Source organism: Bidens hawaiensis, unplaced genomic scaffold (assembly GCF_021521415.1).
Source record: "Bidens hawaiensis isolate Kalapana, Puna unplaced genomic scaffold, B.hawaiensis_p1.1 tig00001032_1, whole genome shotgun sequence".
Taxonomy (NCBI): Eukaryota; Viridiplantae; Streptophyta; class Magnoliopsida; order Asterales; family Asteraceae; genus Bidens; species Bidens hawaiensis.
In genome coordinates, this window is record NW_027491060.1 from 3,184,135 (window position 1) to 3,195,542 (window position 11,408).

Here is an 11,408-nt window from a genome sequence, read left to right on the forward strand (position 1 = left end):
TTATAGGAATTTCGAAAGTCACTTACATATTTGAATATTCTTTACATGTAAATGACTATAAAAATGGTGGGAAATAAAATAGTAATTTTAGAGAGAATTAAAATTTTTTTATTTAGTAGTCATTAATGAGTGTAAAATTTAAAAGAGAAAAATATAAAGTTAAATATGGTAATTATTAATGTAAGTAATATAAATATATAGTTTTAACAAGAATATTATCATAACTAATGTTTTCTATGTTAGAAAATCCCTAAAACAAATATAGTGATAATGTAACTTTAACAAAATAAAGGGTATACTGATACCTAATGGGTCAATGGGTAATAACTCGATAATTAAGGGATATTGGAACAGGCTTGGGACACTTTTACAATCAAATATGAGACCGATATAACAATATCCTTACCATATTCATCCACCCCTATAAAGCTTAATTGAAGGATATTAGCTTGGATTTGCTCGATGACTGTTTTGAGTTGGTCGTTTAATTTTCCTTTACTTGATTTTGGTGCATTAAGAGTGTATACTAGGGCTGTTCAAAAAGCTCACGGCTCGAAGCTCGCTCGAAAAAAGCTCGGAGAAAGCTCGCTCGAAATCGGCTCGATTCTAAACGAGCCGAGCCTAGCTCGACTCTATTTCTAAACGAGCTGAGCCTGAGCTAGCCCCGGCTCGACTCGAGCTCGCTCGATAGGCTTGCTCGATTGGCTCGCGTAAAGTCGTTATAAGTTTTTACGAACCTTTAAACTCGTTTTAAACTTTGATGAAACTTGAGGGGGTGTTTTGAAACTATGTAATATATATATAAAGGAAAAAAAAACCCTAATCTCATTATACTATCAGCCGGCCAGCCGCTCCATCTTCTCCCTAGCCGATTTCCGGCGATAGGCGACACTTCCGGCCACCCCGTCTCCCCGACGCCAATCTCTGGCCACCCGCCTTCCCTCTCTCGGTTCTCCGGTAACCCCCACACCCAAAAGCCCCTTCTCTCCCTCTCTGGGTCGTATTTCCGGCTACCGGAAAGCCGGCCGCCGTGGCCGCGGTGCTCTGTTCCCTTTCTCTCTCTGCTCTCCGATCTCTCTTTCTCTCTCTTTCTTTCTCGCCCTCCGTCTCTCTCTCTCGTTTTCTTCCCGTCTCTCTCTCTCTCTCTCTCTCTCGCCGTACTCTTTCTCTTCTTACAGGTTTCGAGCTAAATCGAGCCGAGCCGAGCCGAGCCGGCTCGATTTAAAACCGAGCCGAGCTTGAGCTCAAATTTTGAGCTCGATTAAGATTCGAGCTCGAGCCGAGCCAGCTCGAATAATTATCGAGCTCGAGCTAGCCCTGGCTCGGGCTCATCTCGTGAACAGGCCTAGTGTATACTCTATTTCAGTCTTTGGGCTTTGCAAGTTTGAGCAAGTACGTTATTCTTATTTGAGGCCTATGTTTGGGCCGAAGTTGACACTTCGGAGTGCACCTTGAAGTTGAAGTTGCTATTGTATATGTTAGTTTTTTATAGTTATTTATTGTTTATATAATATATGTTATGTATTATTGATTAAAATCACTTTTAACAATACAAGCATGCCAAGTAAATTCACGTGCACGTCCATAGCACAACTATTGGCGGGGTATTAAAAACTATTATAAAGGATAGAGATATTCCTTCAAGTGAGACTCCAAAACTATATATATGGACTTGAAATTATACTAGACTTAAAAGTACTTCTCATGGAATTTGAAATATCAGAAAACAAAACGTACTAGAAATATAGTATCGGTAAGCTACCAATAACAAAAATAAAAACACACGCTAAAAGAAGATGAATAACTAAAATAATCTAGGCCATAAAAAAATAAGATTGGAATTGGAAATTTTAAAAAAGTTATTGACAATTAGAAGGAAAAAGTTTCGCGTCATTCCGAGAAGATGGATCATTTGAACAGGTTCATAGCGGGGGCAACCGTCAGCAATTGGACGGAACCCACGTGGTGTTACATGTTCCAAATGACGCTTGTTGGGGCTGCTAGAGCTTGGTTTGATCGTCTACCGGTCAACCACATTTACGACTGGGCAGACTTCCAGCAGAAGTTTAGCCAACACTTCAGCCAGCAACGGAAGTATACCGAGGAGCAATGGACAATCCTCAAATGCATACGAGAAGAAGATGAATCTCTGCCAAACTTCATCACTCGCTTCAACTCAAAGAAGCTAAGTTTGGGCAATATCAGCGAAGATCTTGTTCGCGCTGCCTTCATCCAGGGCGCGCATGACCCAGAGCTCATCCGCACCCTAACGGGTAAAGATGGCATGCCATCCACATGGGATGGCATCATGACAGCAGCAAAACGCTATGCGGAAACGGAGAAGCAACTGGGTAAAGATCTCCCACAGAGCACAAACCTCTACACCCAGAGGACGAGAGAGGACAACGTCCTCACCGCCAGACTAAATAAAAAGCGAAAGCTAGGCATTTGGCAGTCAAGGGTAAACTTTGACACCTCATCCGGCTTGCAACATAGAGTGGGCGGAAGGGATAATGTACAGTCGCACCGAAACTCCAGATGGACGCCACTCACCAAAAGCGTCACTGAGATATTCGCCACTGAAGAGCTCCCATGGCCAAAACCTCCGATAATCCGACATCGTCACGATGCTGATCGGAGCAAATACTGTGACTTTCACAAGACAAAGGGCCACAACACTGAAGAATGCATAGATGTAAATGACATGGTCGAAGCATTTGTCAGAGATGGGACGCTCGCGCACCTCGTGGCGCAATAAAGGCTGAGCAGGCGGATGCGTGTAGAACCCCAGCTGGGGAAAACGAATAAAAATTCCAGCTTCAACATTGAGACTACATGCTGCGTAAAGAACGAGATCCCGAACCAGGTGCGTATCGGCTCGATGGCGCTCCCATCCTAACATGGAAGGGAGCTCATTTACACAGTTTGCATGTAAATCAATTCCAATTTGTAAAGAAAAGGCCAAGAGCCACTTCTAATGGAAATGATTCTCTTTTAAGAACATCGAAGCTGATGATTTTACATTTATACTTTTCTGAACACTAATATGCCGGTTTTCACCGCATAATTACGTGAGGTCATTGCATGGGAAGGCGGTCCTACCCGCACGAACCCAAAAAACGTGACAAACCTTCACGCAACCGCGCGTCGAACGGTTAAACTATGCAACACTGGTGACGGCATTCACATTACGTGAAGTCGTTGCGTGGGAAGGCGGTCCTACCCGCACGAACCCAATAACGTGGCAAACCTTCACGCAGGTCAGTTGAAGGAAAAGTTCAATTCTCCCATTAAATGAAAGTGCCGGTCTATCCGCATGAATCATGAAAGGAAACTGAACACTAACCTATCGACAACCGCGCGTCGAATGGTCAAAAACAAAATTCTTAAAAGGATGAGGAAAACCTACACGCAGGTCAGATAAGGGTAAAGTTTTGCCACCCTACTAAGTGCAAGTGACGGTTCTACCCGCACAATCACGAAAGAGGAAACAAAACTTCACACCTATTATCAACCACGTCCAAAGGTTAACTTATCCTCAAAGGATGAGGAAAACCTACACGCAGGTCAGATAAGGGTAAAGTTTTGCCATCCTACTAAGTGCAAGTGACGGTTCTACCCGCACAATCACGAAAGAGGAAACAAAACTTCACACCTATTATCAACCACGTTCAAAGGTTAACTTATCTTAATGCCTTAGAAATTTCGAAAAGGAAAACCTACACGCAGGTCAGATGAAGGCTAAAGTTTAGCCATCCTACCAAGTGCAAGTGACGGTTCTACCCGCACAATCACGAAGGAGGAAGCGAAACTTTAACCCATTATCAACCACGTTCAAAGGTTCTTATTCTAAACACTTGGAAAATTGCTAATTTAAACTAAGTATGCAAGTCATAAGTTTATAAAGCAAGGAACCCAAAGAAGGAAATAACAATCTTATACGCAAAAAGATTTATATTTCACAAATTAACTATTACAAGAATGGCCGGGTAACTACCCGCCCAAAAGAATAAAACTATACAAGTCTATCTTAGCAATGGGAAGGGATCTTCAGGATCAAGCTTCAGGGCCGCTTCCACTTGGACCCGCTCCGTCAGAAGAACGGGGTGGTTCGAGGAACGCTTTGAGGACAGCTAACCCATCATCAGCAGCAGCTACTTCGTCCACCTTCTCCACCACTGGATGCGGGAAGGCGGCGTATTGGTTCAATGCTTGGTCATAAATGGCTTCGGTATCCACATCGAACAAAGGGAAGTTGGAAGGCGGGACGCCTTTCTCAACAAACCCTAGACCAAGCAGGAAGCCGGCCTTTTCCCCATCCTCATGAGAAGCGTTGAGGGCTGCGGTCATAGCATCATCGTAAGAGGTCTCTGAAAAGACCCGACGCACAACCTACATAGAAAACACAAGTATTAGAACCTTTTCTTACAAAAGAAAAGCGTGAAGATAAAACTAAACATACCTGAGGCAACGCTTCTAGAAGAAGCCATTGGAGGGCAGCTTGAGCTTCTTTATGGGCGCGTTCGGCTTCGCTCTTGTTAAGGTTGGCAAGTAAAACTTCCTTTGCGGCAGCCTCTTCGACGCCCATAAGCTTCCGCTCGGTGTGGTCAAGCACCCCCCTCTGGTCCAGGATTTCCTGGAGTTTCTTGGCATCTTCCATTGCCAAGGCATCATGAGCGCGTTGGAGAGCCTCTAATTTGGCCTTGAGCTCCTCATTCTCCACACGCAAAGGCTCAGCAACGGCTTCAGCCTTGGCAGCCCTCTCGGTTGCGTTTCGCGCAGTCTCCCTGGCCAGCCGAAGCTGTTCATTCACAGCTTGGGCAGCCTTGGAGCGGGCCTCGAGTCGCGCCTGAACTTCAACCTCGAGGGCCTTGAAGGCCTTCTCCTTGTCGGCGGCAGCTGCCGCCAGCTGTTGGTTCTCCTCCCGAAGAGCACGCGCCTCAGATATGTCCTTGGCGCGAGCTGCTTTCAACTTGTCGTTTTCACGACAAAGCAGCTCGACGCGCGGCTGCATCCGGGCCTGGAGAACCCGAAGCTCATTAGTTAGCCTACCCTCCTGGTAGCTAACCATGGCTTCCCCCAACGCACCCGGAGGAGCAGCGTGGCGAGCCCAGTCCACGCACTCCACAGGTGTGCGAAGGGTTGTTCCTCGGCGTATGTTCCATCGTGGAACATACACTTCATTGGAATCCGACACTGCAAAAGAAACAAAGGCAGTAAGGAAAAGATGATAAAAAACATAAGAAAAGAAAGGAACCCTACGCACCTGTAGGGTCAATGACAGGCCGATAGCCGCCAAACCCATCACCTGAACCTAAAGGAAATCCATCCAACAGGTCAGGCAGACGGGAAGGTGGCAAAGATCGGCGGGAAGCCCTGCGCGTACCTGATGGTCCGGCCATCGGTGCCGGTGGCGCGGGCATGGTGGCAGCCGCCGAGGTCGCCGTGGTGGTCGCCGCCGCGGTCGCCGCCTCGTAGGCAGCAGCAGTAACCGCCGGCTCTGTGAAGGATGCTGTAAAAATCGCACTCACAGCCGGCGGTGACGTCATCTCAGCTGGAACAGTCTGCTCAGAGGGAGCAACTGAACCAGCGGGTAGCAGGCGCAGGCACCCTGGTCGACGCCTCAGGTAGGCTGACCAAGCCTACCGTCATTGGCGGAAGGGTACTCCTCTGCGCTTCACCCCGGAATGCGTCAACATCCACGCCTGCACAAAGAAGAAAGTGTTAGATAAATTTATGAAGTAATAAATCTGCAAAGACATTACGATTGTACTTACGGGTTTTCTTGACCCTGAACGTACGGACGGGCGGGGAGGAACCCGATGGAGCCGGCCTTTTGGTACCGGTCACCGTCGTCTTCGTTGGTTCTCCGGAGGTAACGGTCGTTGCCTCCGGAGCAGTGGTCTCCTCACCACCGGGGTTCCCCGCCACCTCTTCACTATCTGACTCCGAGTCAGATAGAACCACCGGACCAGCCGTGGAGGCCTTCTCCTTCCCTTTCCCGCCGGGCAGCAGCTTTCTTCTTCCGCACCAGTGGAGGAGCATCTGAGGATTCCTCAGAAGAAGACAGGTCAAGAATTCCAACAGCGGGTACAGCATTAAGGGGTTGAGGAAAGAATATCGCCTTACCTGGCCGCCGGTGGCTCAGGATCTCGTGGCCCAGCGGATAGACCTCCACAAAACGATCCGCCGTTTGCTCCAGGATGGGCAACTCGCCCTCGTCCAGAGCACAAGTACCCATCCGCGCGGGACCGTCGGTTTCCCGCGGGAACAGAAGCGACTCCAAATTATTTCCCTCTGAAAGAAAATAAACAGTTAGAAGACAAACTTGTATCAAAAAGAAAGACAAGACATACCATAGGGAATAGAGTTCAAACCGTATTCGAGAAGGATGGGAACCTGAGACGCATCTTTCCACACCCGGCTCATCCCTAACATAACCATCCCGGATTCCGCAAACCGGTAAACCGGAGATTGGATCCGGGATATCTTCGAAAACCATTCCGCCTCCTGGTAGTTGGGGGCGTGAAGGCTCGGTATCGCTTGGCCATTTTTAAACTTCATGGCAAGGGGGATGGCGCGGGCAGAAATGTAGAAGAATTCCTGCTTCTACGCGCGAAGACTGCGCTCGGTGTCGCAAATCTTCAGACCCTTAATACGGGTCGTCAGGGTGTACCACCCTTGGATGCACCTCCAGGTATAGAAGGTCATCAGGCGGTCCACATGGGGCTCGATGCCCAAAATCCGGCACACCCACTCAAAATGGCGAATCTTGGCGATCGCCATGGGGTGCAGCTCGGTCAAATGGACACCGTGCCTCTCAAGGACACGGTAAACAAATTTTGTCAACGGGAATCTAAGATTCCCATAGACAAAAAATGCAGCATAAACCCCGATCTTGCCTCTGGGGGCATCGTACACGGTCTGGTGGGATTCAGGAAACTCAGGCTCGAGATGATCGAGCATGAACTTCCTGACAACATACCGGTACTGATCGCCGGGCAGAGCACACTGGCACTCGCCAGCAGTACCCCTGTCATCGGCTATAGCTTCAGCATCACGAGAAGACATCTTGCAGAGAGAAGAGAACGATTTCGAGAGAATGCTCGATTGAATAAAGGAGTATTCGCCGGAAATCGCCTTAAAGATGAAGAGAAGAGTTAAAAGTGTGAATTGCAAATAACCCTCTCCCCCTTTATATAGTAATCGCAATTAATGCGGTGAAATTAATGCGGAGGAGAGAGAAATCGAATGTGCAATGAAACTATGACACGTGGCAAAAACCAAGCTGGCAACAGCTGTTGAAAGGACGTATGCCAGTAATTTCGCGGCCACGCGCCCGAAAAATCGCGCCCACGCGCCTGAAAAAGCGACTGGAATGACCATGTTCTGTCACGTCACCATAACTTCTTGCACGTCCTGACACAGTCAGAAGAAACCGTCGCACGACGTTTCAGAGGTTTGGACTGTTATCTTTTCACCAACTCTTCGAATTTCAAAATTCAAAATTTGAAAATATTAAAAAGTAAGCGGGAAAATACCCCTTACCCCTTGGCAAGCAAGTAACCGTAAGACGGATGCGGGTACAGTGTAAAGGCAAAACCCTTCACATACCTAGCACCCGCAGGGAATTGAAGCCAAATAAACCTTGGCAAACAAGTAACCGTAAGACGGCTGCGGGTACAGTGTTAAGGCAAAACCCTTCACATACCTAGCACCCGCAGGGAATTGAAGCCAAGAAAACCTTGGTGAACAAGTAACCGTAAGACGGATGCGGGTACAGTGTTAAGGCAAAACCCTTCACATACCTAGCACCCGCAGGGAATTGAAGCCAAGTACCTCGGCAACCAAGTAACTATAAGACGGGTGCGGGTATAGTGTAAAGGCAAAACCCTTCACATACCTAGCACCCGCAGGGAATTGACGCCAGGAATACCTTGGAAGTAAAGTAACCGTAAGACGAGTGCAGGTACAGTGTTAAGGCAAAACCCTTCACATACCTAGCGCTCCGCTGGGAATTGAAACCAAGAAGGATCTTCTGGGCAATGCTTGCGGAAACGGAAATAACATCCCCGCATAGCGGGAACGTCGAGAACTACGTTGTTTGAAGCTCCAGGATGGAATTGGTGGTCTTAACATAATTGATCACTATGTTCAAAACTACCAAAACCTCAGGGAAAATACATACAACTGGGACTCAATGCTCCTGACTTGCGAGGAGGTTACAGACCTACCCGCATCATACCCAAAGACCAAGCAGGAAACTCGGGCATTTCTGCAAGTGACAAGGACTTCCGCGGAAAGAATCCCCATGGAAAACCTTACAAAACCCTTTTCAAAACCCTTTGCTCAAGTCCAAAAGTTCACCTCACTTTATTAAACACTCATGAGAAGAACATTGGACTGGGGGACTTGAAGAGGTAGGTCCCAGCAGAGCCCAGTTGGACCCGCAAGACTCACCTTAAACAGGGACGTCTGCGCAGAGACCAACTGGATCCGCATGACCAACCATGCTCAGAGACGTGACGTCCTTACGCGCAGTACGCAAGCTGGTCCCGCAGGAAATGCCTCCCAATGGTGAAGGACTCCGCCTGTCCCCGCAGCCTCGGATACAAGCCATTAGGGAAGGCCACCCGCGCAGCATGGCTACACGCACAAGGCACTTAGCTCTCGATCATTCAGTGTCACCTGAAGGAATGAGCCAAGCCGGGAGCAATCCCGCACAGAGGCAGGAGGGGGAATACTCCCGCCCAAATAAGCCAGGCCGTATACTGAAGGATCTTTTACTGTACCTGACGAGGTATGGGCGAAAGATCTGATCAGAGATACGACAGCTCACTGATACAGTATGGCGAGCAGCATGCTCCTGTACTGTATCACTATTAGCCGCTGCCTACTCACCAACTACTGCCATACCACGTGCGTAGCCGTCAGTTGGTGGAACAGGAATAGTATACAGCAGGCCTGGTCACTATCAGCCGCTACCTACCCACCAACTACCAGCAGGGCACGTGCGTAGGCTACTGTTGGTGGAACAGGAACACTGTTGCAGCCGGCCATACCTCTTTGGAAACCTACCTTCGGCTATAAATACCACAAATGGTATGACCATCTCATCTTATCATATCTTATTACATTATCTTATATCATCATAATATACCTGATATCTGCTCTAGCAATCTCTTAATATACTTTTATATTTAAAGAGCAATCTAGTCTGATTCTCACGCCGGAGGGTGGTCACAAGGAGGAACCCCCCCTTCTCAGTGACGAGCTCACGGTGTCTGTTTTGCAGGTTATCAGAAGAACCATCTTCCAAGGGTCTAACCCCTCGTGGGAAACATCTATCTAACCCCCAGGTTACCAGTAATCTGTCCGGGGTCCGGTTAGTGTTTCTTCAGTGAGCCACCACCTTGGGAGAGCTCATCCGGGTTGGAAAGAAAGTTAAGTAATTTTATGTTCGGATTTAATTTTAGTCATAACTTTCGATCCACTATTGTCTATCTTTATTGTTTATGATAATTATTTGTTTGGCTCACAACCATCGCATGTACCATAGTGCCATTTCGAACAAAAACTAGATTGAAATCAAGATGTAAAGGAATATCAAATGTACTTGCGTTTCTTTGAAATGTGACACCGAGGACTATACTTGCCCATAATGCCAAATTCGTATTGGGGTTTGCTTTAATTATCACGAGTCGGACCACATCAGAAAAGCACGCCAAAAAATCAAGGCGGGGTTCAATGGTAGATTAATGCCAAGCTACTTAAAACTAGTCAATGATAAAGTTCAAAGTTGGGAAGCCTAAGGGAAGATCATTTCAAATAGGTGTCAACGATGTTAAACTCATATCCGATGTTTTGACAAGTATTTTCTTTATATTGTTTTACCAAACATGTATCATTTGACTTAAGAGAGAGCCAATCTCTCATTTGATAACTTTCATTTGTCACACCCGATTCTTTTCCAGTCTCCATCTCTTCATTCGTAGCATTCAGTATTGTATAAGTTATCCTGTCTAACAATTTACAACGGTCAAACCATCTGCTAACATGTCTTCAAAAGTAAAAACTGTAAATATTACTCGTTAAACAAGTATCTTTTAACATAATACACGTAACGAGCCAAAGTTAACTATAGTGACTAGGTTGTGAGTCTCAAATATAGTAGGGTACACCTACTAAGTCCAATGATCAATAATTCAATACGCATTTGGTTGTTATTCACTGGCGATCTTATATCATTTGATCAATTTTGTGGTGTTCACTTGTGTTGATATTGTGTTTGCTCTAATTTAAGGTTGGCAAAATAGTATTGACTGCCCAAGTGCTCACACTGGCCCCCACGGTTAGACACCATGGGTCTATTATGTCTCGAGCCAGCTACAATTTTTAGCCCACATGTACAGCCCATGTTTCACTCTGACGTGAATTGTGCACCTCACATGACTATACCCGACAAACAAAGACGTGGATTCGTTGGGAATCGTTTGTTTTTATTAAAAAAAATTATTCGTGACTTTGAATTTTGTGGTTCATATTTTAGAAGTCAATTCAGATTGTTTCTATGATAATTTAAGTTTTAAATATTGTTTCTTTTTCTAATATTTTAATTTTTAAATATTATCCGTGACTATGATAATTTAATTCAAATCTATTTGTTAGGTGATCCGGATGTCATGATCTTTGTTGTTAAAAAAGATTAACAGATGAATCGTATATCGTAAATGAAGAAAAAGATTTAAGTATTTGAAATGGGTTTGACCTTAATTAAGAAAATATAAATAAGTGTTTGAAAAGCAAAATATTGTCATGGGATATTAGGATGTGATATATTGGGTTTCTTAATAAAAGACATTAAACGACCAAATTGTAGAACATATTTTGTTTGTTCATGTTTCATGAGAACATATAATTGTTTATGACGCTTTTAAGGTGGAAATTATTTTATATTTATCAGTGTGAACAAACCTAAAAAGTGTACATTAGCATTAACATAGAATAATATATATAAAATATATGTCATATACACTGTTGCATAATTATATATACCAACTTTAAGACGATATACTATATGAGTAATTGATGAAAAATAATATTTAATAATAAAGAAAATATAAAACATAATAAACTTAATAACTAGTATTTAGATATTAACAAAAAAACATATCTTAATTAATAAAAACATAGTTTTTTGAACAAAAAAGACAAATCTTTAAACACCTTTAAAATTATTCTAGAATTAACCCAATATAACATAGTTCTGAAAGTACTAAAGTTGTGAAAATTCTACCTAGCTAGTTCAAGTGTAGTGAAAATTCTTCACTGACAAAGAGGACAGGTGATGGACAGTAATAAGGAGGTGTATAAATCTCAAGGTTGCAACATGCCAACATATACCAAAT